Below are 24,743 nucleotides of genomic sequence, written 5' to 3'. Positions count from 1 at the left end.
TCGATAAATTTCGGAACGAAAAACCCGGGGATTTAGCATGGACTTGGACAGGTAGACGCGGCTCCGATTCGGTGCAACTTTCGAGTTACATCGATCGGTTCTTAGTTAGGAGAGTCGACTTAGGGCTTTTAGACTGTCCAAGTTTTCATAGTATAGTTTATTCGGACCACAGGCTTGTCCGGGTTCGAGTAAACTTAGATAGTGTTAAACCTAGGATGGTGTTAAACCTGGAAGTTCAACACGTCGTTGTTCGATGTGAAGGACTTCCGGGAACAGCTTCTACTAACAATACAGAGGGAATTGACGGGGGCTATCATCGGGAATAAGTGGTGGGGCAACCTTAAAAAAGTCATTAGGTCCTTCGCTGCTGATTTTAGTCGCCGGCTCAAACGTAGTTCTAGAGCAGCGAAAGCGGCGCTAGAAGATAGATTAGAAAGGGCGGTGGAGGAGGGGGATAGTGCTAGCTATACTGTAGTTAAGGCTGAACTGGACTCCTTGGATAACAGGGAGGACCAGGGAGTATTAGTTAGAGCTAGATTAAAAAGAGCGCCAAACGAGGCAACAAACATGGCCGCGTCATTGCGTGCGGAGGAGTTTCGACGTTCTGCAGATCGACACATCGCCAGTGTCACATTGCCGGCCGGACGAACCGTAACTTCAAACGACGGAATCTTGGAGGGTTTTCGGACTCATTTTCAGGAACTTTTTACCAAGGAGCCCGGTCTGACTATTGAACAGTTTGACACCTATTTAGCCGACTTTTCTTGCCTGGAGGCGACCGAAGCAGCTAGGTGTGAAGGTAGCATAAAAGAGGAAGAAGTCATTGAGGCCTTGAAACAGGTCGGGCTAGACAGGACCCCTGGGATAGATGGTCTTCCCTACGAGGTGTATTTGAGGCTGTCGCCCATTTTTATCCCTTTGCTGACCGTACTTTTTAACTCCTGGTTTAGGAACGGGTGCATACCTCAGTACTTTACCAGGGGGATCATTAAATTGTTACGCAAAGATAAAAATGGAGGGGATGGGATAGGTAATTTCCGGCCCTTAACGATGTTAAACACAGAGTTAAAGATTTTGGCCAAGATCTTAGCAAATCGTCTGCAGATTGTCTTACACCGTCTAATAAGTCCCGAACAGACTTGTTCTGTTAAGGGCCGGACGATTCAAGACAATTTGCACACGATACGCTTGATCGTAGAAAAAGTCGACACAGAAGCCGCGCTGATCAACTTAGATCAGTCCAAAGCATTCGACAGAGTAGACCATCGTTACCTAGAGGCTGTTCTTCGCTCGGCTGGGTTTGGTCCCCAGTTTCGCTCTTGGATTTGCCTCTTGTATGCCAACCCTGGTGCTATGGTAGAAGTGAATGGGGTGAGGTCGAAACCCTTCATGTTAACAAGATCGATCCGTCAAGGTTGTCCGTTATCCCCAATGTTATATGTGCTGGCGCTTGAGCCATATTTGCGCCAGCTTCGGGTGAATCCGGTCCTTCGCGGGATTACTTTGCCAGGTGGCTCTACCCCGGTAAAGTATACCGCCTATGCTGACGACGTGACTGTGCTTGTAACGAGCAGTGCCGAGATTAGAGTTGTTGACATAGAAACAAGTCGGTATGCCAAGGTCACAGGGGCCATAATTAACTACGTTAAGTCTATTGGCTTACGTATTGGTGCCTGGAGGGGTATGCCCCTTCAGGGGCCCTTTGGTTGGACTGATGGGCCATGCAAGCTACTCGGCGTCTGGTTTGGCCCCGGTCTCCAGCTGGAGAAAAATTGGTCGGAGGTATTGGAAGCGGTCAAGGTCGCATCTCATTTGTGGGCCTTGAGAAATCTGTCTTTGAAGGGTCGGGCGGAGGTATGCAATTCTCATATCTACCCCCTGATCCTTTACCGTCTATCAGTACTTCCACTCCCGGAGACCACACTAGTTGATCTGGTGCGTGCTCTTTTTGCATTCTTATGGCGCGGAAAGCAAGCCATGGTTACTCGGGAGGTCTGTTACCTGCATCCGTCTGAAGGCGGTCTGGGTATGCCTAGTGTGCAAATACGTAGACACACTCTTAGGCTGATATACCTGGATCGAATGTGTACACCAAGTGAGGGAAACGGTGTCTTCTGGATAGAAGACACTAAGAAAGCCTTTCAGGCTTTGGAGAGTGTGCATTCGGCTAGAGGAGAGGCACACAAGTTGTTCCGAAACGAGTGCCCTTTCTATCGCGAGTGTCGGCAGGCCTTGAGATTTCTTCTACGGGTCCAAGAAAGCCTCTCTGACACCCAGCTGTTGTCTCGCAAGGCGCTATATCGGGCCTTAGTGAGGGGATCCGTTCGAGACGAAAAGATTGAGGAGTTCGGTTTTACGAAGGAGGAGCGCCGCTTAATATGGCCTTGGGCGCCTGGGTCGAGCTGCTTCGATAATTACGAGGCATCACTCACCTGGCTGGTAATACGAAATGCCCTCTGGGTCGGCAAAAGACTTTACGCAGCGGGTTTTACGGAGACACCCAATTGTGTCCGATGCGGAGAATGGGAGGAAGACCTTGATCATGCTTTCTTCCACTGCGCCATTGTTCGACCGTTGTGTGAGTTAGTTGAAGGCTTCACGGTTCGCATGCTGAGCGAGCGGTTTTTTGTGCTGGAGTCGGTTTCCCCGTGCTGCAACTGGGCACCGACCATGAAGAAAGAAGAACGCTATGTTTTTCTGTGTTTACTAGCAGTTATGAGAGGCGTGATTTGGACGACGCGACAGAAGGAGGTTTACGGAGGTGAGACCTTCACTGCTCCCCAGCTTGTCCTCATTTTCAAATATCGATTGAAAATGCGAATTAAGCTGGAGAAGGTGAAACTCACTCCTGTGAATTTCAACGACAGGTGGGTGAAAGTTTCGCGATTGTGTAAAGTGAATGGAGCTAATCTTGAATTTCTTTTTTGAGTGGCTTAGGTTTTTTAAGGATTTTGGGTAACTTGATCAAACATAGACATGCATCGGACCTCCTAGAGTAGGCTAGTTAGGCATTTTTGTTCGATTTTTAACTTAGCTAGAGTATGCATGCTATCATCGCCCCAACCCCCTTTTTTGGTTTTCCCTGTCCCAGCGTCCCCCTTTTTTTTTTTTTCCTCCCACTTTTGGTTCGATAACCCCCAATCCCGGCCTCTTAGGTGACGGATAAACTGTTTTGCCAGAGATGTGGGCCATTTTTGTTGTGTTTGAATAAAGTCAGTTTTCGTGGGACCCACATCTTTTCGACTGGCAAAACTTTTTATCCGCCACAATTAGTAGTGAGGGGGTTCTTTTTACTAACCACCTTTTAGCATTGTATATTTTTCATCCAATTTTGTAAATAAGATTTTTATCCCCAACCCCCCCACATCATGTATATATATTTGTAACTTTCGGGGTTTAAGTAGGATGTCCACAGAGTGATTCTGGTATTTTGGTGAAAGAGTCTAGTTAAGTTAACGTTATGTTAGTTAGGTCAACATTAACCCCCACCCCCCTTTTTCGGCCTTGTGCCACATTTTTATTTGTGTAATTTTATTTTATCAAATAAAATAAATATTAACTTTAGTCTTTGTCAAGCTATCCACAACTTGGGCGCTGACCAAAAGTCCACTACACAATCCAACATGGCGCTACGAACAGGATTCGAGACAGAAGATTGGGAAGACTATTTCCTCAAAGCAGGCATTGCTGCCGATTCCGCCAAGATCTACACTGCAACTTTTGTGAAGGAAAAACTGAGGAAAGAAAACCTTCAAGTAATGGATCGAGCCATGCTAAGAGAATTGGGAATCACAACAATGGGAGAAGCTCTGTCTATCCTTCGACAAGCCAAGGAGCCCGCTACCCAGACCACCTATGCTAAGGCACCAGCTGCCAGGCCTCCCCAACTTCATCTCGAAATGACCCCTCAACAATTCAGAAAATTTCGGATTGACTGGGAAGTATTCACCAGAATAACGGACATGCCAACTTCTCAGGCCAATACCCAGTTATACAGTTGCGCTGACGAATCCGTTCAAAACGCAATCATAAATACGTACCCTAAGTTCATCACCACCAACCCAGACAAGCTGCTAGAGATGACAGAAGCATTGGTAACTCAAAAATCAAATCCCATGGTCCATCGGATGACATTTGCATCTATATCACAGCATGAAGATGAACCCATCCAACAATACCTTGTTCGTCTTAGGTCCACTCCCATAGACTGTAATTTCTCATGCCCCAACTGCGATCACGACCTGTCCGACATTTACATCAAGGACCAATTTATCAAAAGGATATCGAATGATACGCTTCAGACCGATCTACTGGCAAAAGCCAGGTTGCTAAGAACTCTCAAGCAAAATATTTGTCATGCTGAGGCATTTGAGTCTGCACTACGGGACCAAACCGCAATGACTGATACCTCAGACATAGCTACAGTCCAGATGTCAATATATCGCAAAAAAAAAAAAAAAACAGTGCTGTACGGACTTGCAGAGGCAATATTCGCACTAGCTCTACTGCTACTCACAACTATAACATTGCTGATAAAGAACCCCGTCAAACCTGCATAGGTTGCGGTAGTCACCAACACGGTACTCCAAGGACGAGTTATAATTCACCTACTCCAGAAGGGGGTAACAACATTTGACAAAGACAGAGCAACTTGCCTTGCTCCAGATTGGAGCAAAGAAGGAATGGGCTTCCTACTCCTACAAAAACATTGCCAATGTACCATGGAAAAAGCCCCAATCTGCTGTTCCGAAGGTTGGCATCTGATATATGCCGGCAGCAGATTTTGCACGGATGCTGAGTGCAGATACGCACCAATAGAGGGTGAGGCAGCAGCAATAGCATGGGCATTGGAGAAATACCGTGTTTGTCATGGGTTCTCCAAACATCATAGTGGTCACAGACCATGAACCTCTGAAGGGGATATTTGGCGATCGTGATCTGAGCAAGATCCAAAACCCCCGGCTCTTTAGACTAAAGGAAAAGACCCTGAGATATAGATTTACCATACAGCATTGCCCCGGGAAGTGGCACAGAGGCCCTGATGCAGTTTCCCGCCACCCAGTGGCGATGGTGCAAGCCCTCCTCAATGTATTTCCAACAAAACCCTCTCAAATGGATATACTGGAGTCGAACAACATAAGCAACATAACAGAGTCAACAGCCTTAATAGCAACATTTGCAGACAGCAGTAATATAGCCATGATATCACCAGACCTAATTTGTTCAGCAGGTCGTGGCGATCAACAATATAACAAATTAATAGACACGATACAGCAAGGCTTCCCAAAAACACGTAATCTCACTGCGCCCGAAATCCGTGAGTATTGGAAGGTGAGGCACCGCCTTAGCACTGACAATGGTCTAGTATTGTTGGATCGAAGGATCGTCATCCCCAAAACACAACGAAAAAAGGTCCTACACTGCCTGCATTCTGCACACCAAGGAGTAGTCGGCATGAAAGCACGTGCCAACGAATCGGTGTACTGGCCAGGGATGGATGCATCAATCCGCAGTATTAGGGCAAACTGCATGGTATGCTCAACCATCGCACCTAGTCAACCAAGGGAGCCTATCATTTTAACACGATCCACAGAGTGGCCATTCCAACAAATCGTCATAGATATTTTTTATATTGGAGATCACACATACCTTGCCTGCGCAGATAGGCTAACTGGTTGGCTAATTTTATACTGCCTAGAATCAGGTCACACTACTACAACCAAATTGATGTCCATATGCCGACAACTGTTCCAAACATATGGTGCCCCAGAAGAACTCAGCACCGATGGCGGCCCACCTTTCACTTCCAGCACGTTCCAAGAATTTCTGAAAACATGGTGTGTTAGGCACAGATTATCTTCTGTTGCGTATCCCCAATCCAATGGCAGGGCAGAGCTCGCAGTAAAAACTGCAAAGAGGATTGTGAAAGGAAACACAGGCCCCCACGGTTCCTTGGACAATGACAGTGTTGCCCGGGCCATCTTGCAGTATCGGAATACCCCAATCCAAAGCATTGGCCTATCACCGGCTCAATTATTACTTCACTGTCGACTACGTGACTCCATCCCTTCACAGCCAATCCTCTACAAGCCTCATCCTGAATGGGTGTCAGCGGCACAACATCGCGAGGAAATGCTCCACCACCGCAATGCAAAAATAGTAGAAAGATACAATAAATATACCCACAACCTTCCACCGTTACAAGCTGGTGACACTGTAGCCATCCAAAATCCAGTCAATCGCAGATGGAACACAACGGGCAAAATCATCAGTTCCCTACCAGATCGACAATACCGAATCAGGGTTAATGGATCAAGAAGGATCACACTTAGGAACCGCCGTTTCCTCAGAAAATGCAAACTCAAGCCTGCACCAACACCCCAATACCAAGTGCAGCACTAGGACCAACAATTCCCTCAAGCGATACTACATTCTTGCATCTCCCACTGTCTCCCTGTAATAGCACATACACAGCAACAAAACCCCAACAACAAACCACACATATATCCCCACGCTTTCGATCAAGGATTCCCCGAGCTCTTTCTAGGTTACTACCACACAACAAACTAGGCCGAAAAGAGAGATACACCTCTCATACAACCCAGCCTACTCGTGGGGGGGGGGGGAAGAGGGGAGATGTAGAATAATCAAAAGAACTGTGTTAGTCAATAACACACAACAACAACAACAACAATAATAATAGCAGCAACACTTACCAAGGGTCCAGCTTATGCACAAGACAGACACCAGATTGAGCTGGACCGAGGGCTTGTATTTATGTACAAGCATATCCAATCAGGTGATTCAGCCAATCATAATCCAAAGAATAGACTGTCCCATGTGTGCACAATGGAATCTCCCATTGTGCCATAAATAGTTCTCCTCTTTCATGAGAAGTAACTTTAGTCTCCGTCTGACTACGTCTTTATCGCTCAAAATTTGTTGGTTCGTATATTGTTATTCTGCACGTTATATTGTTAATATTTTGTTATCACCTTGTTAAATTTGTTATTGCTTATCTTCTTCTTCCCCCGGCACCACTTTTTCAATTACCGGATTTTCTTTTTTTTTCTTTTTTTTTTATTATTTTTTTGGACTGTTATCTTTCTCTCCTCTTGTTATACGCCGGCCATGGCAGCTGCCAGCTGTGTGCCGACGGTTGAGGTGAAGGAAGATGAGGCATTAGGTGGATGGACAAAACCACCAAAAGTAAAAATCGACGTAGTTAAATTTGTCGAAGACGCAAAGAAATGTGTGGAATTTACGACAGAAACTGGTATAAAGTTGGAACAACCGCGGTTACAAGAATTTGCTAAGAGGACTATTTCTCTATTTGTAATAGACCGCAAAACCAAAAAATTAATTAGATCAACGAAAGATGTTGTCACCAAATTAATTGCATCAGCAGGTTTAAGAGCTGAGCGGATTACAAAATGTAAAGGATACAACACATGGGCAGCTCTGTTTAAGACGGAAGACGAATGCGTAGCTATGACAAAACAAGAAATTATTACCAACGAGTACGTTCTGAGGATGGAATACTTAGGAAGGCGAAGAACTACAGTGTCCATTTTTGAAGTTCCTGGTGCTGTCCCCGGGGAATACCTAGCCGCTTTCTTACTTAAGTTTGGGGACATAACCGGAATAGAAGAAGACCATTATAATGGAGTATGGACTTTCGACATTCTGCTTAATGCAGAAGCATTTTTACGTATACCTTACTACCTGGAGGCTGGAGTAGAGAAGCTGCCAATCGTGGTCGCAGGCAGAAGACCAGCATGTTGGATATGTGGGGAAGTCGGCCATCTCACTTACACATGCCCCAAAAGGAAGCCAGCCGTAAAAGTTATCCCTACAAATGAACGGAAAATAGGTTATGTAGAACCTAAGGACAATTCCCAGACACCAGCAGAAGAGAAAAATGAAATAACACCTGAGGAGTTTGAAAAGACTTTCAATTCAGAAAAACAATCCCCCAAAAAGAAGGACAACTGGACACTCATCCCTCTTTCAAAAAAATCCCCACCCAAGACTTATGCTAAGTCCCTCTCTAAAGAAGAGAAAATTGAAATTAGGACAAGTAAAGACCCAGGGGGCAATAAATTCAAAACCCTACTGAAACTAAAAGAAACTCTTGATGAGAAAAGGAGAAAATCGGAGGAGAAAGAGTTCCCTGAATCCCTTTTCCCTGAAAAACCGACCTCAAAAGAAAAGCAAATCCCTCGCAAAGCCCCCCCTCTTACTAAAGCTCCTCTGCCCCATAGAGACACCAAAATGACATCTCTAGGTTCTCCCTCCAAAAAGACCCCCAAACCGTCACCATTCTGCTCGCCAAACAACACGCCCAAGAACACCCCTCCCCCTTCTCCAATGAAAACAGACATGCCCCCTCCTCCCCCCTCAGATAAGAAAAGACATAGAAGCCCCTCTGTAGAGACTGAATCAAGAAAAAAAAAACAACAACCCTTCTTTAATGGGAAGGACGTGTGCAAAATCACGGCAGAAGTAGAGACCATAATGAAGTCCCATAGCAGGAAAGATTACAGAAACCTCCTCGCTTTCAAATCATACCAAAAAAAAGACATTACTAACCCTGAAAATTTTAAAACAAACCATATACTAACAGTTGTCAGGAAACGCGAGGAGGCCAAAGGACTATGGACTATGCTGGAGGAAGCAAACTCTGCTTTCAACCTTTATCCTCCAGCAGCCTATTTCAACGACAACGAATTAATCGAAATTAGAAAACGATGTGTTGGACGGGTCCCCATCAAACTCCATCCTTCACTTTATAGGGCAGTTAAACTAACCTTCCCCCTAGACATCGGCGGTCTGTCCCCTGACGGGTCTATCACCACTGAGATGACCACTGGATCATTGGGGACAGCTGTCGGTGTCTTGACACCGTCTATGTTTGATTAGGTTTCTCAACCCTAAGTAACTCAAGATGGCTTCCTTAAGATTAGCTAGTTTAAATGTCCGAGGGTTGAGGGACGCCTCTCGTAAACTTCGAGTTGCACGCGACCTTCAACGCCTTGGTGTGGATATTTGTTGTATACAGGAAACTCACTTCATTCCTAGTGATTATCAGGGTGTGCTCCTTAGAGACTTTCAGCTCTATTCAGCACATTATGATACCCATGCAAGGGGGGGTTACTTGGCTAGTTAAGCGCACTCTTGATGCGTCGTGTGATCCTATTTATGCAGATCCAGAGGGAAGATTACTCGTTCTAGATGTTACCGTAAAGGATGTGGCATTTCGTTTTATTGGGGTTTATGCGCCCAATAACCATGCTGAGCTAGTTTCCTTTTTTCGGCGAATCGAGCCTTTCATGAATTCGTCTCGACGGTTAGTTTTAGCGGGAGACTGGAACGCGGTCCTGGATCCCGAATTAGATCGCGGGGTTAATACCAGAAGGGATACTAATCAGAACCGGGATGCTAAAGCGTTTCGAGACTTTGTCGACAAGTTTGATCTTGTCGATAAATTTCGGAACGAAAAACCCGGGGATTTAGCATGGACTTGGACAGGTAGACGCGGCTCCGATTCGGTGCAACTTTCGAGTTACATCGATCGGTTCTTAGTTAGGAGAGTCGACTTAGGGCTTTTAGACTGTCCAAGTTTTCATAGTATAGTTTATTCGGACCACAGGCTTGTCCGGGTTCGAGTAAACTTAGATAGTGTTAAACCTAGGATGGCTAGTTACTGGAAGTTCAACACGTCGTTGTTCGATGTGAAGGACTTCCGGGAACAGCTTCTACTAACAATACAGAGGGAATTGACGGGGGCTATCATCGGGAATAAGTGGTGGGGCAACCTTAAAAAAGTCATTAGGTCCTTCGCTGCTGATTTTAGTCGCCGGCTCAAACGTAGTTCTAGAGCAGCGAAAGCGGCGCTAGAAGATAGATTAGAAAGGGCGGTGGAGGAGGGGGATAGTGCTAGCTATACTGTAGTTAAGGCTGAACTGGACTCCTTGGATAACAGGGAGGACCAGGGAGTATTAGTTAGGGCTAGATTAAAAAGAGCGCCAAACGAGGCAACAAACATGGCCGCGTCATTGCGTGCGGAGGAGTTTCGACGTTCTGCAGATCGACACATCGCCAGTGTCACATTGCCGGCCGGACGAACCGTAACTTCAAACGACGGAATCTTGGAGGGTTTTCGGACTCATTTTCAGGAACTTTTTACCAAGGAGCCCGGTCTGACTATTGAACAGTTTGACACCTATTTAGCCGACTTTTCTCGCCTGGAGGCGACCGAAGCAGCTAGGTGTGAAGGTAGCATAAAAGAGGAAGAAGTCATTGAGGCCTTGAAACAGGTCGGGCTAGACAGGACCCCTGGGATAGATGGTCTTCCCTACGAGGTGTATTTGAGGCTGTCGCCCATTTTTATCCCTTTGCTGACCGTACTTTTTAACTCCTGGTTTAGGAACGGGTGCATACCTCAGTACTTTACCAGGGGGATCATTAAATTGTTACGCAAAGATAAAAATGGAGGGGATGGGATAGGTAATTTCCGGCCCTTAACGATGTTAAACACAGAGTTAAAGATTTTGGCCAAGATCTTAGCAAATCGTCTGCAGATTGTCTTACACCGTCTAATAAGTCCCGAACAGACTTGTTCTGTTAAGGGTCGGACGATTCAAGACAATTTGCACACGATACGCTTGATCGTAGAAAAAGTCGACACAGAAGCCGCGCTGATCAACTTAGATCAGTCCAAAGCATTCGACAGAGTAGACCATCGTTACCTAGAGGCTGTTCTTCGCTCGGCTGGGTTTGGTCCCCAGTTTCGCTCTTGGATTTGCCTCTTGTATGCCAACCCTGGTGCTATGGTAGAAGTGAATGGGGTGAGGTCGAAACCCTTCATGTTAACAAGATCGATCCGTCAAGGTTGTCCGTTATCCCCAATGTTATATGTGCTGGCGCTTGAGCCATATTTGCGCCAGCTTCGGGTGAATCCGGTCCTTCGCGGGATTACTTTGCCAGGTGGCTCTACCCCGGTAAAGTATACCGCCTATGCTGACGACGTGACTGTGCTTGTAACGAGCAGTGCCGAGATTAGAGTCGTTGACATAGAAACAAGTCGGTATGCCAAGGTCACAGGGGCCATAATTAACTACGTTAAGTCTATTGGCTTACGTATCGGTGCCTGGAGGGGTATGCCCCTTCAGGGACCCTTTGGTTGGACTGATGGGCCATGCAAGCTACTCGGCGTCTGGTTTGGCCCCGGTCTCCAGCTGGAGAAAAATTGGTCGGAGGTATTGGAAGCAGTCAAGGTCGCATCTCATTTGTGGGCCTTGAGAAATCTGTCTTTGAAGGGTCGGGCAGAGGTATGCAATTCTCATATCTACCCCCTGATCCTTTACCGTCTATCAGTACTTCCACTCCCGGAAACCACACTAGTTGATCTGGTGCGTGCTCTTTTTGCATTCTTATGGCGCGGAAAGCAAGCCATGGTTACTCGGGAGGTCTGTTACCTGCATCCGTCTGAAGGCGGTCTGGGTATGCCTAGTGTGCTAATACGTAGACACACTCTTAGGCTGATATACCTGGATCGAATGTGTACACCAAGTGAGGGAAACGGTGTCTTCTGGATAGAAGACACTAAGAAAGCCTTTCCGGCTTTGGAGAGTGTGCATTCGGCTAGAGGAGAGGCACACAAGTTGTTCCGAAACGAGTGCCCTTTCTATCGCGAGTGTCGGCAGGCCTTGAGATTTCTTCTACGGGTCCAAGAAAGCCTCTCTGACACCCAGCTGTTGTCTCGCAAGGCGCTATATCGGGCCTTAGTGAGGGGATCCGTTCGAGACGAAAAGATTGAGGAGTTCGGTTTTACGAAGGAGGAGCGCCGCTTAATATGGCCTTGGGCGCCTGGGTCGAGCTGCTTCGATAATTACGAGGCATCACTCACCTGGCTGGTAATACGAAATGCCCTCTGGGTCGGCAAAAGACTTTACGCAGCGGGTTTTACGGAGACACCCAATTGTGTCCGATGCGGAGAATGGGAGGAAGACCTTGATCATGCTTTCTTCCACTGCGCCATTGTTCGACCGTTGTGTGAGTTAGTTGAAGGCTTCACGGTTCGCATGCTGAGCGAGCGGTTTTTTGTGCTGGAGTCGGTTTCCCCGTGCTGCAACTGGGCACCGACCATGAAGAAAGAAGAACGCTATGTTTTTCTGTGTTTATTAGCAGTTATGAGAGGCGTGATTTGGACGACGCGACAGAAGGAGGTTTACGGAGGTGAGACCTTCACTGCTCCCCAGCTTGTCCTCATTTTCAAATATCGATTGAAAATGCGAATTAAGCTGGAGAGGGTGAAACTCACTCCTGTGAATTTCAACGACAGGTGGGTGAAAGTTTCGCGATTGTGTAAAGTGAATGGAGCTAATCTTGAATTTCTTTTTTGAGTGGCTTAGGTTTTTTTAAGGATTTTGGGTGACTTGATCAAACATAGACATGCATCGGACCTCCTAGAGTAGGCTAGTTAGGCATTTTTGTTCGATTTTTAACTTAGCTAGAGTATGCATGCTATCATCGCCCCAATCCCCTTTTTTGGTTTTCCCTGTCCCAGCGTCCCCCCTTTTTTTTTTTTTTTTTTTTTTTTCCCACTTTTGGTTCGATAACCCCCAATCCCGGCCCCTTAGGTGATGGATAAACTGTTTTGCCAGAGATGTGGGCCATTTTTGTTGTGTTTGAATAAAGTCAGTTTTCGTGGGACCCACATCTTTTCGACTGGCAAAACTTTTTATCCGCCACAATCAGTAGTGAGGGGGTTCTTTTTACTAACCACCTTTTAGCATTGTATATTTTTCATCCAATTTTGTAAATAAGATTTTTATCCCCCCCCCCCACATCATGTATATATATTTGTAACTTTCGGGGTTTAAGTAGGATGTCCACAGAATGATTCTGGTATTTTGGTGAAAGAGTCTAGTTAAGTTAACGTTATGTTAGTTAGGTCAACATTAACCCCCACCCCCCTTTTTCGGCCTTGTGCCACATTTTTATTTGTGTAATTTTATTTTATACAATAAAATAAATATTAACTTTAGTCTTTGTCAAGCTATCCACAACTTGGGTGCTGACAGAAAGTCCACTACACAATCCAACAGTTATATGTAAAAATAATTTTATAAAATCAACAGTAAATTCTACTGTGGATTAAGTCACTGTAAGGAGGCATGTGAAGCTTTCTTCCGGTGCACTGCAATGGGTTCCCAACTAGAGCAGGCAATGAATCAATTTAATTGAAAATGGGCTCTTTCACAGATTTCAATGGCAATAAAAATATGGGAGTGTGAAACATTTGTTGATCATCATTCAGTCCGGGCAACATTGGGTCTCCCTGCTAGTCATCCCTCCATCATTCATCATATTCAGTTTAATGTTTTTTTTAATGCTGACATATGTTGGACGGTTTTAAGAAATTGCTTTCTAACATAATCTATCTCTTAATTTATCCCTCTTTCACTCAAGTCAATTTTATTACTTCCTCCTATCTTTTTTTTTTTTTCTTGATTTTGGCCTTTCCCTGTTAACCTTCTACATCCACTGAACCAAGAACTCTCATCCATCCTTTCAACATGACAACATCATTGAAGTCTACTCTTCAACACATATCTTCCAATACAATCCAGATTTAATTTTAATCTCAGTGTAATACATATCATTTCTCTCCTGCAACGCATGTCTTCAACTTTCACTGGCCAGGTTTCACTTCCATACATCATCACACTGCATGATGGAGTTCTCATCCATCTCCACTGTCTTACGTTTCTAAGACACAAATTAGTTATTCTTTCTTAACCTACCAGTAATTTTTTTTACTGTATATTCACCACTCATCCAGACCCAGAGGCCAATTAATGATAAGGGTTCACTGCAATTGTGAATCCAATGTACCACAAGTACCACAAAAAAACTGGCTTGCACCCAACTTCTTTTTCACAAACTAAGCAAGGAAACTTTCCCTTTTTTGAGATTTTTCTAACGCTACAAACACTGATCATCACTTTGGTCTTAGTATTATTCACTTTCAGACTTTTAATTTTCATAGTATTCCTCCAAGTATTTAACTTAATTTATCCAATTTTTCACATGCAAGTAAACATACAATATCTTTTCCGGATAACCTATATAGAAATTCTTGAACAATACTTCAAAGATAATAATGAAAAACAATAGAATTAGTACAGAACCCTGATGTACTCTTATTTTAACATTAAATCTGCCTACAATATATGTAAGATAGTGGTACTGTATCAAATGTATAATCAAATAACGCATAACGTGTATACATTGATTACGCATTAGGCATATTCCTGTAGACAAATGGCAGCATAACTTTTTTATTTTGTTCTCTTCTAATCATTGAAACACTGTCACTAAAGATACTTTCCTCTTAAGGAAACACCAAAACAACAGGTTATATAACTTTATTTCTTTGATATTCCACGTCTCAGAGTTTGCTAACGTTTCTCTTGGTTCCTACGTTCTTCTAAAATGCATCCCTTAGCGCTTCCAAGGATATAAAAATGAGGGCCGATTTCAAGTCTAATCACTGGTAAACTAACTGACTTCTCCAACTGTTTATGTGAATATATCATAAATGTTTCTTTGTTTGCTAAGCACACTACATAAAGAGGTCAATCTTATTGTTTATTGTTAATTGTAAATATTTATTCTAACATTATATTGCTGAACTAAAATCCAAGTATTTTGTTATTGTAAACGCTGTAAATATTTTATTGCGACTATTTAACTTATTGGTAAATTTCAAAGCTGTTATTGTTTCAAATATTTAACATTCTTTCTACTATTGAAATATTTTACATTTCAATAATACTGTACATTAGTTCAATTATCTATTAATACCTGCACTTTCATGGAAATGCTAAAAATCTAGCTTATATGCCTAAAAGATTATCATGCAGGGCCCTAATATATAACACAAAATCGTTGAAACATCAACAGAACCAGAAATGTTAGATAATAGCCAAAATAATCGGTAATCAACAAAACAAGAATCAGCACTTAATAGCTAGAGAAGTTACCTGGAACATCAGCAGGAGCAGCTGAGCGAGTTAATATCTGGACCAACTGATGTAACATCCAAACATATGGACTAATTAATTTAACCAAACTGTGACATGTGTCCTATCACAAAACAGAAAAATAAATTCGGACATCAGATACAAGCCGATATCTGCTGTAAACAGCTTTTAAGAAGAGACACACAGAAGTAGAGAGTGTGAACCGCCTGGCATCCAGCTGCAAGGTTCTGCTGAGGGATTGCTACTATACAACGTGACGCAATCGAGTGTGGAAATATCTCCAGTGGATGATGATGTAAAAAGTTGAATATCAAATGCAGCAGCAAGTCCTTAGAATCTGTATCGGAAAGAACAGTTGGAAGTAAGTCATACACCATCCACTATGTTAATATGCAATTTCTACAGCTAGGAAAGGAAGCTATTAAATCTGACAGTGATATAGGACAAGAAGGAGACTCAACCTTAGTAGAAATTAGTGTCTCCCATGATGTTGGGTTATTTTATTATCTTTTTTCTCTCAGGTCAGTTTATTTATAAACAGACCTGAGAGAAAAAAGATAACAAAATATAAAGGTTTTATGTACGACATGAAAAGAAACTGGAATCTTAGGAAGCTTTCCATCATTCTAATAATTATAAGAGCAACTAGAATCATGAAAAACAATTTAAAAAACTATGTGGCAAATATACCTAGTGAACCAAGCGCAAGAGAGATAGAAACAACTGCATTAAAAGAGACATTTAGAATCTTAAAACAATGTCTCGGTTGAAATGTATGAAATATTAGGTCAATGTTTGGCATCCGGTAGGATGTCTCATCCAAGCTAGAACAAAAAGATAATAAAATTGAAAGAAAAGAAAAAGAACATTAATCTGGGGGCAATATAGAAAGGAACAGATATAATGAACTTTGATCATAATAATATCAAGGAATCAACCTGCAAGGTAGAATTTACCTTTTTTCTGCAAAAGATTGAATTTGATAGCAGGTCGATCCTTTAGCATAAGTAATCCAGCTCCCTGGGGGGAGCATTTCAAAAGTTTTTAAAAATATCTTGGATAACCCGTGGGTAACTCTTGTGATAATCCCTGTTCCAAAAATGGAGGCCATGCCTAGGAAAATAGTCTTCAGAGACTAAGTAGGACCTTGTCTCTGTTAACTCAGAGGATAGTGAGAGATGATTTTCTGTTGCTTGTTGCTGAATTTATGTTAAGTGAGAAGTTACCAAGGAGTGGCAGGTTATGGCCCAAAACAACTAGCGATAAAAATTGGGGTCATAAAAAAAATTCACAAGGTTGTTTATAGTAGGCACAGTGTAACTATACAGGCAAAAGAATCCACCACCTCATTTCGCTCTTTGGGCTGGGATCAAAGTGTAGTATGTAGTATGTTACTAACCTGTTTTTCGTGCCTCATCCCACCCCGCATTTTATTTCAGCAAATAATCTGATATTCAAACAAATGGGGATGTGGTATAATGATGACTGTTAATGAGTCTAGGATGAATTCCCGTGCCCACACTTTTGATGACCTAATATGTTAAATCTGTATTTTATATATATTTTAACGGAATAATTCAAATATTCTATCCATCCATCGGTCATTGCAAGCGAGATCATTCTCTGTTAGGGCAATTTTGATTTTTAGTGCACTTACTGATCCGCTCTATTTTTTAAATCGTATTTCTAAGTTTAATTAAAGTTTTATGGGTTTTTTTTTATTCAATTGTAAGGTTAAAGTATAGAATAGGTACAAAACACCCTCCTCTCCCCATGTTAAGAATGGCTTTTTAAATAATAACGTTATTATTTCAGCACGGATCAATAAGTGCACTGCAGTAGTACTGATTTCTCAATCGAAAATTACCCCTTTTTGAAAAGCTGGATGCTTATGACGGCCACGCCTTGTGTCACATTCAACCCTCGTGGAGAGAGACCATTTAAAAATTCTTACTAAAATGACACAGAATTCATTATTTTCATTTAAAAACTTAAATTCAAAACTCTGAAACCGAAATGAATAGTATTTTCTAACACAGTTTATTCCTGTAAAAAAAAAAAAAAGTGTCATTTTTTCTCTCTCTCTCTCTCTCTCTCTCTCTCTCTCTCTCCTTAGCTTGTGTAAATAATAAGCTTGCAATTTATAAATTAATTCATAACTAGATTTACCTATCTGGACTTGTCCTGGAATCTTTAATCTCATTTCACCATATTTTTTTTTCTTTTTATAAATTAACGATGAAGTTGGCGTCCTATTTTTCCTTCATATTATTTGATGTATTGTTAATAGTTTCTCAAATTTCCAAGGTTTTAATAAAAGAGGATTCATAAAGAACGTTAGTAGCTATGCAGAGAAGGTACCGTGTTATTTAAAAATATATATATATATATTTTTCAAGTTTTACGGTATCTTTTGTTTATCAAATTGTTAGGTAAAATGTACAGAATAGTTACAAAACGCTTTGGTATTTTTTTTTTTTTTTTACGACACTCCCAACCTCTCGATGTTAAGAAAGGCTTTCGGAATAAACACCCCAACCTCCCCATGTTAAGAAGCCTTTCGCGGCTAGAGAGTATTTATTCCGAAAGCCGTTCTTAACATGAGGGGTTGAGGGTGTTTTGTCTTAAAAAATGCAAACGCTTTCCCCTCTCTACATGTTAAGAATGAGTTTTTAAATAACAACGTCGTCATTATTTCAGTACGATCCGTACTACAGATTACTTTTCAAGACATCTCCTCAAGAAAGCATGATGTGACATAAGGTCAATGTTAGAGACACACCTTAGATTTTTTTTTAGTTTGATTATATATATATATATATATATATATATATATATATATATATATATATATATATATCCTCCTGCTGCGTGGGAGGAGGTGATGTCAGGTGCAACAGAGCAATTAACTGCTCTCTGGGCCATTACAATGTTATTGTTTAAAACAATTGGAGGGGAGGTAGTGAAAGAGAGCCAGGAAAGGGAGCGGCATTGTCGTGGAGAACTAGAAGCGAATACAGAAATCACCTTTTCTCTTCTGCCAGTATTTAAAATTAAAACATTTTACAAATATTTACTTTCAGTTGTTTATTTACTTTTTTCAAGGCATTAAATTTCGTGCTATTTAGTTTTGTTTATGATGCAATGCCAACTTTTTATAAACTACTATAACTACTACAACAAAATAAAAACTTTCATGTTCTAAGGTTTACAAAATGTCCAACTCAGGTTTTGTTCTGGTTTTATATAATTCACACTTCTTATGATCATAAGAAAACAAAAACAAAGGCTTTCCCTCGATTTTTTTCCCCCTGTAAAACAAATAATGGAATTAAAAGACAAATAAAAAGTCCTTACATGCAAAATGTTTCATTTTCTGCTAAAAAAAAATTAGAGGGGGGGGTAACTTTTTTATTTTAAATAAAATAAATCTAATCGAAATTTGAATAGAAATTGTTGTTTATTCAGAATTACATTTAATTAAAAACAAAAAATAACTATGAGGTACCTGCTACGAAACGAGGATGTCATATTCCAAAGACCACTAATATTGATCAAATAATTTGTTACTTTTTAAACTAAGAAAATCAAATTTTATGAGCCGTCAGATGTTTTTTTAGAATAATATCGAAATTCAATGGTGACAACTCAATTCGACTAACGAGATTTTGTTTGTATTCAAAATAAAACTTTTATTGCTAAAAATCGTAAAATTTGTTTGTTTTTTTAATTAAAAAAACGTATATAATCAGCATAAAGATCTCTTTTTTTTTTTAATTAAGTCTAATTCTGAATAAACACAAAACTTTTTAAGTTTTAATCGAAATTTACATAAGTTAGAAATGTCACTCCTTACTAATTTGGAGATAATTGATAAAATCAGAAAGTATATATTTTTTTGTTTAAAAGTTTTCAGGATTTGTGAACCAAAAGATGGGCGCACGGAAAACGCAGGAAGTTTTTTGTTTGTTTGTTTGTTTGTTTGTTTAAGTAAAATTAAACTTTTAAAGTTTTTGTTATTTTTATTACGTCAAAGCGCGAAAAAAGAAAAAAAGGTTCAAATTTCAAGGCAACTTTTTTCATTCGCCGTTTTTTTTTAGTAGTTTTTTTTCTTTTTAAATTATGTTCTAGCAATGTTTATTTATCAATGTTTATATTTATATATTTGCTAAAAACGACGTTAATTTAATTTTTTTTAAGTTTAGCGAAAAAAATGCTAAAAGTGGAAAGAAAACCATTTTTTGCGTTCAGAAATAAATTCCTAATTTAATTAATTTTCTTCAATAATTACAATTACTTACTTGTTAATAAGATTAGCTCCTAAATCAGCAGTGAAATGCCTTGAAAGTGAAAAACAAATTCTCCCTCTTATGAAAATGAGTTGTATATTGTAAACATTATCCTTTCCTAAGTCAGAGTATTTAGTAGTAGTAATTGTATTGATGTGTGTGTGTGTGTGTGTGTGTGGTGATGATAATGGTGATGATGATGCTAGTATTGGTAGTTGCGGTGGCAGCATCAGTATTAACTACAGTAAAAACTGGGAATATTTTTCAAGTCTTTAAAGTAATGTTACGGTTGTCATGACAACCGTGATGGGAGCTTCTGCTTGTAAATTATACACAAGTGGTTGGTTGTCAAGTGCGGCAAAGTAAGGAAACTTGAGGCAACCACCACCACCACTGACCGTAGTGGCGTCGATGGTAGTAATTGCAGTAACTTTTATTTAATTCTATTTACTTAGGGATTTCTTCTCCTTACCAATAGACGAAAGCAATTCTAAGAAGATTTCCATCTCGTCTTCGAACTTATTATTAACGAATCCCACACATCCTTTTTCGCTAAAACAAAGAGAGAGGGTGTGGAAAAGAGGAGGGAGGGGGGAAAATATTTTTTGGAGATTGTCAAATATTGCGCGGGCGCATTACAAGTCAACGCCTTTTCATTTGTACATGAAATGGAAGTTCGCACAGAGAAAATAAATAAAAGACGAGGATATATTCGTTGAAATATCTCATATATCGCGTAAATTTGGAATAAACTTTATTTATATAAATCCCGAAATAAAAGTGTAATTTACTTGTCAAAAGTCTGGAAAATATAACTTTAATTTAAAGTGTGGCAATTGTGCAGAATAATTTTAAGCGTACGTATGAAAAGCGGTACCCACCCACACCCACCTCTTCATTTTTTTTTTTTTTTTGTCTTTTTTTTTTCAAGCGGATTATTATCGAATGGACAATCTACCAGATTATATTTAAAAAAAAATAAATAAATAAAAAGTCAATATTTAAATATTTGTAGGCAATGCTCCAATTTCTAATGTAACGTTACGTTCAATCACCCATTTTAGAATCAATCGATGTTTTTTTAAGCCAAATTTCGCAAATTTAGCCTTTTTAAAGCAGTTTGAGCATTTTTTTTTTTTATCGCGCTTTCTCCGATTTATGGTTAAATTCAAGATGTTTTGACGGACCTTTGTTTTTCTTTTTTAAATACGCGTTCTTCAATTTGTGTCAAAATGTTACGCTAGAGTACCAACCAAAAAACTTACATTTAAAAAGTTGATTTTGCGCGCAAAAAATTGAATGCGCACGCGCGAAGACAAACATGGTGACCAGTGAAAACAATACGGATTACAGACCCAAATACCCCTTAAAAATCAATTTTTTAGATGTAAGTTTTTTTGTTTTGTTTTTTGTTTTTTTGTTTTTATTTTTACATTTACAGTATTGCATCTGACAAAACTTTGCCGGAGATGCATTGCATCCGGCAAAGTTTTGTCAATTTTTGCTTTTGAATATTTCTAAATGGACATGGCATGTCCACATAAACACAATTTGTTCTGTGCAATTATTCTTTTGTGTAAATATAGTGCTGCTACGCTACAGCAGAACACCGACCACTCTAATTTGTTTTTTTAGGGATATTCGAGGTCGCTGACAACGAATCTGAAAATCAAACCCGTCGCAAATTTACCGTTTGCATGATATTAACCTCTGAAACCGCCATTTTACAGCTTCCGTTTATGCTGCGCGTGTGCGGCTGTTAAATGTGCCTCCGCCTAGCAAACTGCCTTCTTCCGCGGACAATTTAAAATTATATAAAAAAGAAATAAAACACGAAGAAAAAAAAAAAGACATTTTTTTTTTTTAGAACATAGAATTTTCAATTTTTTTTTTTTTTTTTTTTTCATTGGCGGACAATTTAAAATTAGAAGAAAAAATTATCTAAAACATTTTTAAAAAATACATTTTTTTTTTTTGTCTTACGTAGTTTTTAATGCATTTTAATTGATCTAAAACAAAGTTTTCACGAGCCGTTTACAAAAACATAAGCACTAAATATTTTATGTTTTTCATTCTTTTGGGGGGGGGGAAACTTCCGTGGTTTAACGGGTGCTTCTGCAGTTTAATTAACCGCTTTTCCGCAAGGAACGCGTTGATACTTACGGATTAGAATACAATTTAACATTTTTAGGAGATTTTACTGTTTTCTGTTTACATTGGAAAAGGAGGCGGCGAATGGGGGTGTTGGGGCGCGTGCCTCCTCCCCCGTGTGAGAAGGCAGTTTGCTAGGCGAAGGAACATTTAACAGCCGTCCTTTTTGCTACCGCGCGTTGCGCGTAGGATAAACGGAAGCTGTAAAATGGAAATAGTCCTGGGTTAATACCATGCAAACGGTAAATTTGCGATGTGTTTGTTTATCAGATTTGTTGTCAGCGACCTTGAATACCCTGAAACCCAAATTAGAGTGGTCGGTGTTCTGTTGTAGGGTAGCACTATATTTACCTTCTTTTTTGGACTGAAAGCTGTATCCTTAAAAAAAAACATTGGAATAAATCTAAAATCAGGTTTTCTGAAGAAGTGGCCATTATAAGAACTTGAATTCTAACCTTTCCCACGCACACGTAAGGCAAATTTGAAGCTAAATTATAATAAAATAATCCACTAAAAAAATTGAAAAAAAAAAAAAAAAGAAAATTAAAAACGTACAAAGAGAGGAGGTACCACTTCCATACGTGCGCCTAAATTTAAAATAAATGGGCAACACATAACTGTTACCAAATGCAAGAAAATTTACTTTTCTACTTACCTGCATAATTTTCACGCATGTCGACATTGTAAGATTTATTATCCATCAATTTGTTATCGACACTTTGATTTACTTTGACTATGCATGCTTTCCAACATGTCCGACAATTTGGGGGGGGGGGGGCTTAATTAATAAAAAAATTAATAAGGACGTAAGTCGAACAGTAATCTCGGTAAGTAGCAGAGAAGTCAACAAACGAAAAAAAGGGTCCAAAATTCAAATACATAACAAATGTTACCAAAGGCAAGATAAGTTACTCTTTTAGGTACCTGATTAACTTTTGTGTTTTATCGAACTTTAAATCTTTTCTCCTGTTTGAATAAACAAATAGTGTCGAGTTGGTAATGTAATGCTGCAATTGAAGGGACATAAATTCCAAAGAGTTACCAACCCCTTAAACTACCCTAAATAAAGGCTTGTGAGACAATTACACGGCAAGCAATACCTATCTATGTTCTTTTCTCTTTTCTTGCAAATGACACCCATGAGCCTTTCAACATTTCACAAACACCATACACACAGGAACAACAACAAAAATAGCAGCAACTGTAGTAAAAATACTGGCTCACTAGATACTGGCAGCAAAATAGCCACCATGACACCTTTAATACTCAAACACAAGGTAGACAAAAAAAAGATGGCAGACAGCAGACCTGCCACTATTAACAGGTACTTTTCAACACACCTGACGTGTCCAGCCCGAGGAAAAGAATGTAAAAATGCCATTTTGCAAGAGTATACAATGTCAAGGCAGTGAGAAAATTTCATTTTATCCATCCTCCTGCATCCCCTTCTACAGCTAGTGATGATTCTGTATTCTCAGTTCCATTGTCCCAATGTCACAGAAAGTCACCTATCTTGTGAATAATTCCCACATAATCTTGGTTTTAGACACTGGTGCTAGTGTCAATATAATTGCTGGACATGTATACATTGGTTTAAAACACAAAATATCTGTACACAACCCTAACCCTAACCCCAACCCTAACCCAACTTGGATATTCGCATGCCGATCCAGTAATACCTGTCCAAGGATTTATTAATGCCACTATAAAATTTGAAGACATGTCCTGCAGAGCCAAAATATTCATGATTAATAATAAAAGTCCCATAAGTGCACTGCAGAATATACTTAGTGTTCACTCTGATGAAACACTAGGTATGATAACATTCAATTTTTTTATTCGATGTGATGGTCCCCATTCCAAACGAGTTTCCCACACGTTTTGATAGAAAAAAATGGGAAAATTTCTGAATTTACCATCAACTTCTACATCGACTCCTCAGTTTTCCCAGTCATGCAACAACACTGTAGAGACAGGACTAAAGCATCTCCGAGAAATGGATGCAATTGAAGATGTTATTGGAGTAAGCACTGTCGTGGTAGTTCCAAACAAAGATGGTAGTGTATGCATCTGCATTAATACAATGAAGACAAATGAAGCCATCCGATGCTGTTGATTTAATTGCAGATAGTGTTTAGCAAATTAGACCCCTTGAATACAGAAGTTGGAGAATCAATCAGATACATCACAACATTTGCCACACATGAAGAATTATTCCGCTACAAACATTTAGTTTTTGGAGTCAATGCAGCTTCTGAATTATTTCAAAAAGCAATTGCTGACCTTCTCAGAGATATCCAAAGACTAAAAAACGTATCAGATGACATCATAATTCATGAATGCAACTAAACATCACATGATAACAGCCTGAGGGCTACACTGAAACGTCTACAGAATGCGGGAGTCAAACTGAGCATAGAAAAATGCCTTTTCTATGAGTGAGAACTAATCTTCTTAGAACATATTTTCAGTGAAAATGCAGTATCACCTGACACTAAAAAGGTATCTGCCATAACAAAATGCAAATCCCCCAATGACGTTAGAGAAGTTCGATCCCTCTTAAGCATGATGACCCAATATGTTGCATACTTCAACTTCACACACTATGTTACTATTAGTGAACCACTTCGCAAACATACAAAGAAAGACACAAAATGAAGATGATCGGTAACAGAAGAATCAGCATTAAACAAGCTGAAGGAAGCTCTGACTGGAGCTGAGTCATGGCCGACTTCGACTCAAATAAAGACACCAATATCCTCATAGATGCAAGCCCAGTTGGATTAGGTGCAGTTCTTACACAAAATAAGAAGGTACTATGCTGTTCCAGTTTTGCCATTACAGATGCAGAACAGTGATACTTTCAGACTGAAAGAAAGATGTTAGCTGTTGTGTATGTGACCGAACATTTTCATTTATATGGAACAAAGTTCACCATCATCACTGACCAGAGACCCCTTCTCAGAATTACTGTATACCAACTCCTTCTCACCTAAGAAAAAGAAAACTGTTTTTCAATACTACTTTATTCAAAATTCTACTCACTAACTAGATAACTGTTTTTCAATACTACGTTATACCAAGTTTTTCTCACTAACTAAATAACTGTTTTTGTAATACTACATTATACCAAGTTTTTCTCACTAACTAGATAACTGTTTTTCAATACTACTTTATTCAAAATTCTACTCACTAACTAGATAACTGTTTTTCAATACTACGTTATACCAAGTTTTTCTCACTAACTAGA

At 40.1% G+C, this 24,743-nt stretch overlaps 2 protein-coding genes across 9 annotated transcripts in view; one reads left to right on the top strand and one right to left on the bottom strand.

Annotated features, from left to right (window-relative positions):
• The window catches only part of LOC145284745 (diacylglycerol kinase beta-like), a 616,369-nt gene extending 596,663 nt beyond the window's left edge, over nucleotides 1-19,706 (bottom strand). For 3 of the 8 annotated variants that reach the window (XM_080133690.1, XM_080133694.1, XM_080133698.1), the window contains exon 1: nucleotides 16,010-16,233. The gene's annotated coding sequence lies outside the window, so the exon portion shown is untranslated. Of the gene's footprint in view, nucleotides 1-16,009; nucleotides 16,234-19,354 lie in introns of those variants that run through there. The other 5 variants (XM_080133697.1, XM_080133689.1, XM_080133693.1 and 2 more) reach the window with 4 other exon arrangements.
• The window catches only part of LOC145284742 (uncharacterized), a 33,941-nt gene continuing 24,319 nt past the window's right edge, over nucleotides 15,122-24,743 (top strand). The window contains exon 1 of the mRNA XM_080133688.1: nucleotides 15,122-15,414. The gene's annotated coding sequence lies outside the window, so the exon portion shown is untranslated. The remainder of the gene's footprint in view (nucleotides 15,415-24,743) is intronic.

This window comes from Euprymna scolopes, chromosome 9, assembly GCF_053919585.1.
Source record: "Euprymna scolopes isolate OS-2025 chromosome 9, ASM5391958v1, whole genome shotgun sequence".
Lineage (NCBI taxonomy): Eukaryota > Metazoa > Mollusca > Cephalopoda > Sepiida > Sepiolidae > Euprymna > Euprymna scolopes.
The sequence above is the reverse complement of the archived record's forward strand: the minus strand, read 5'-3'. Positions and strand labels throughout refer to the sequence as shown.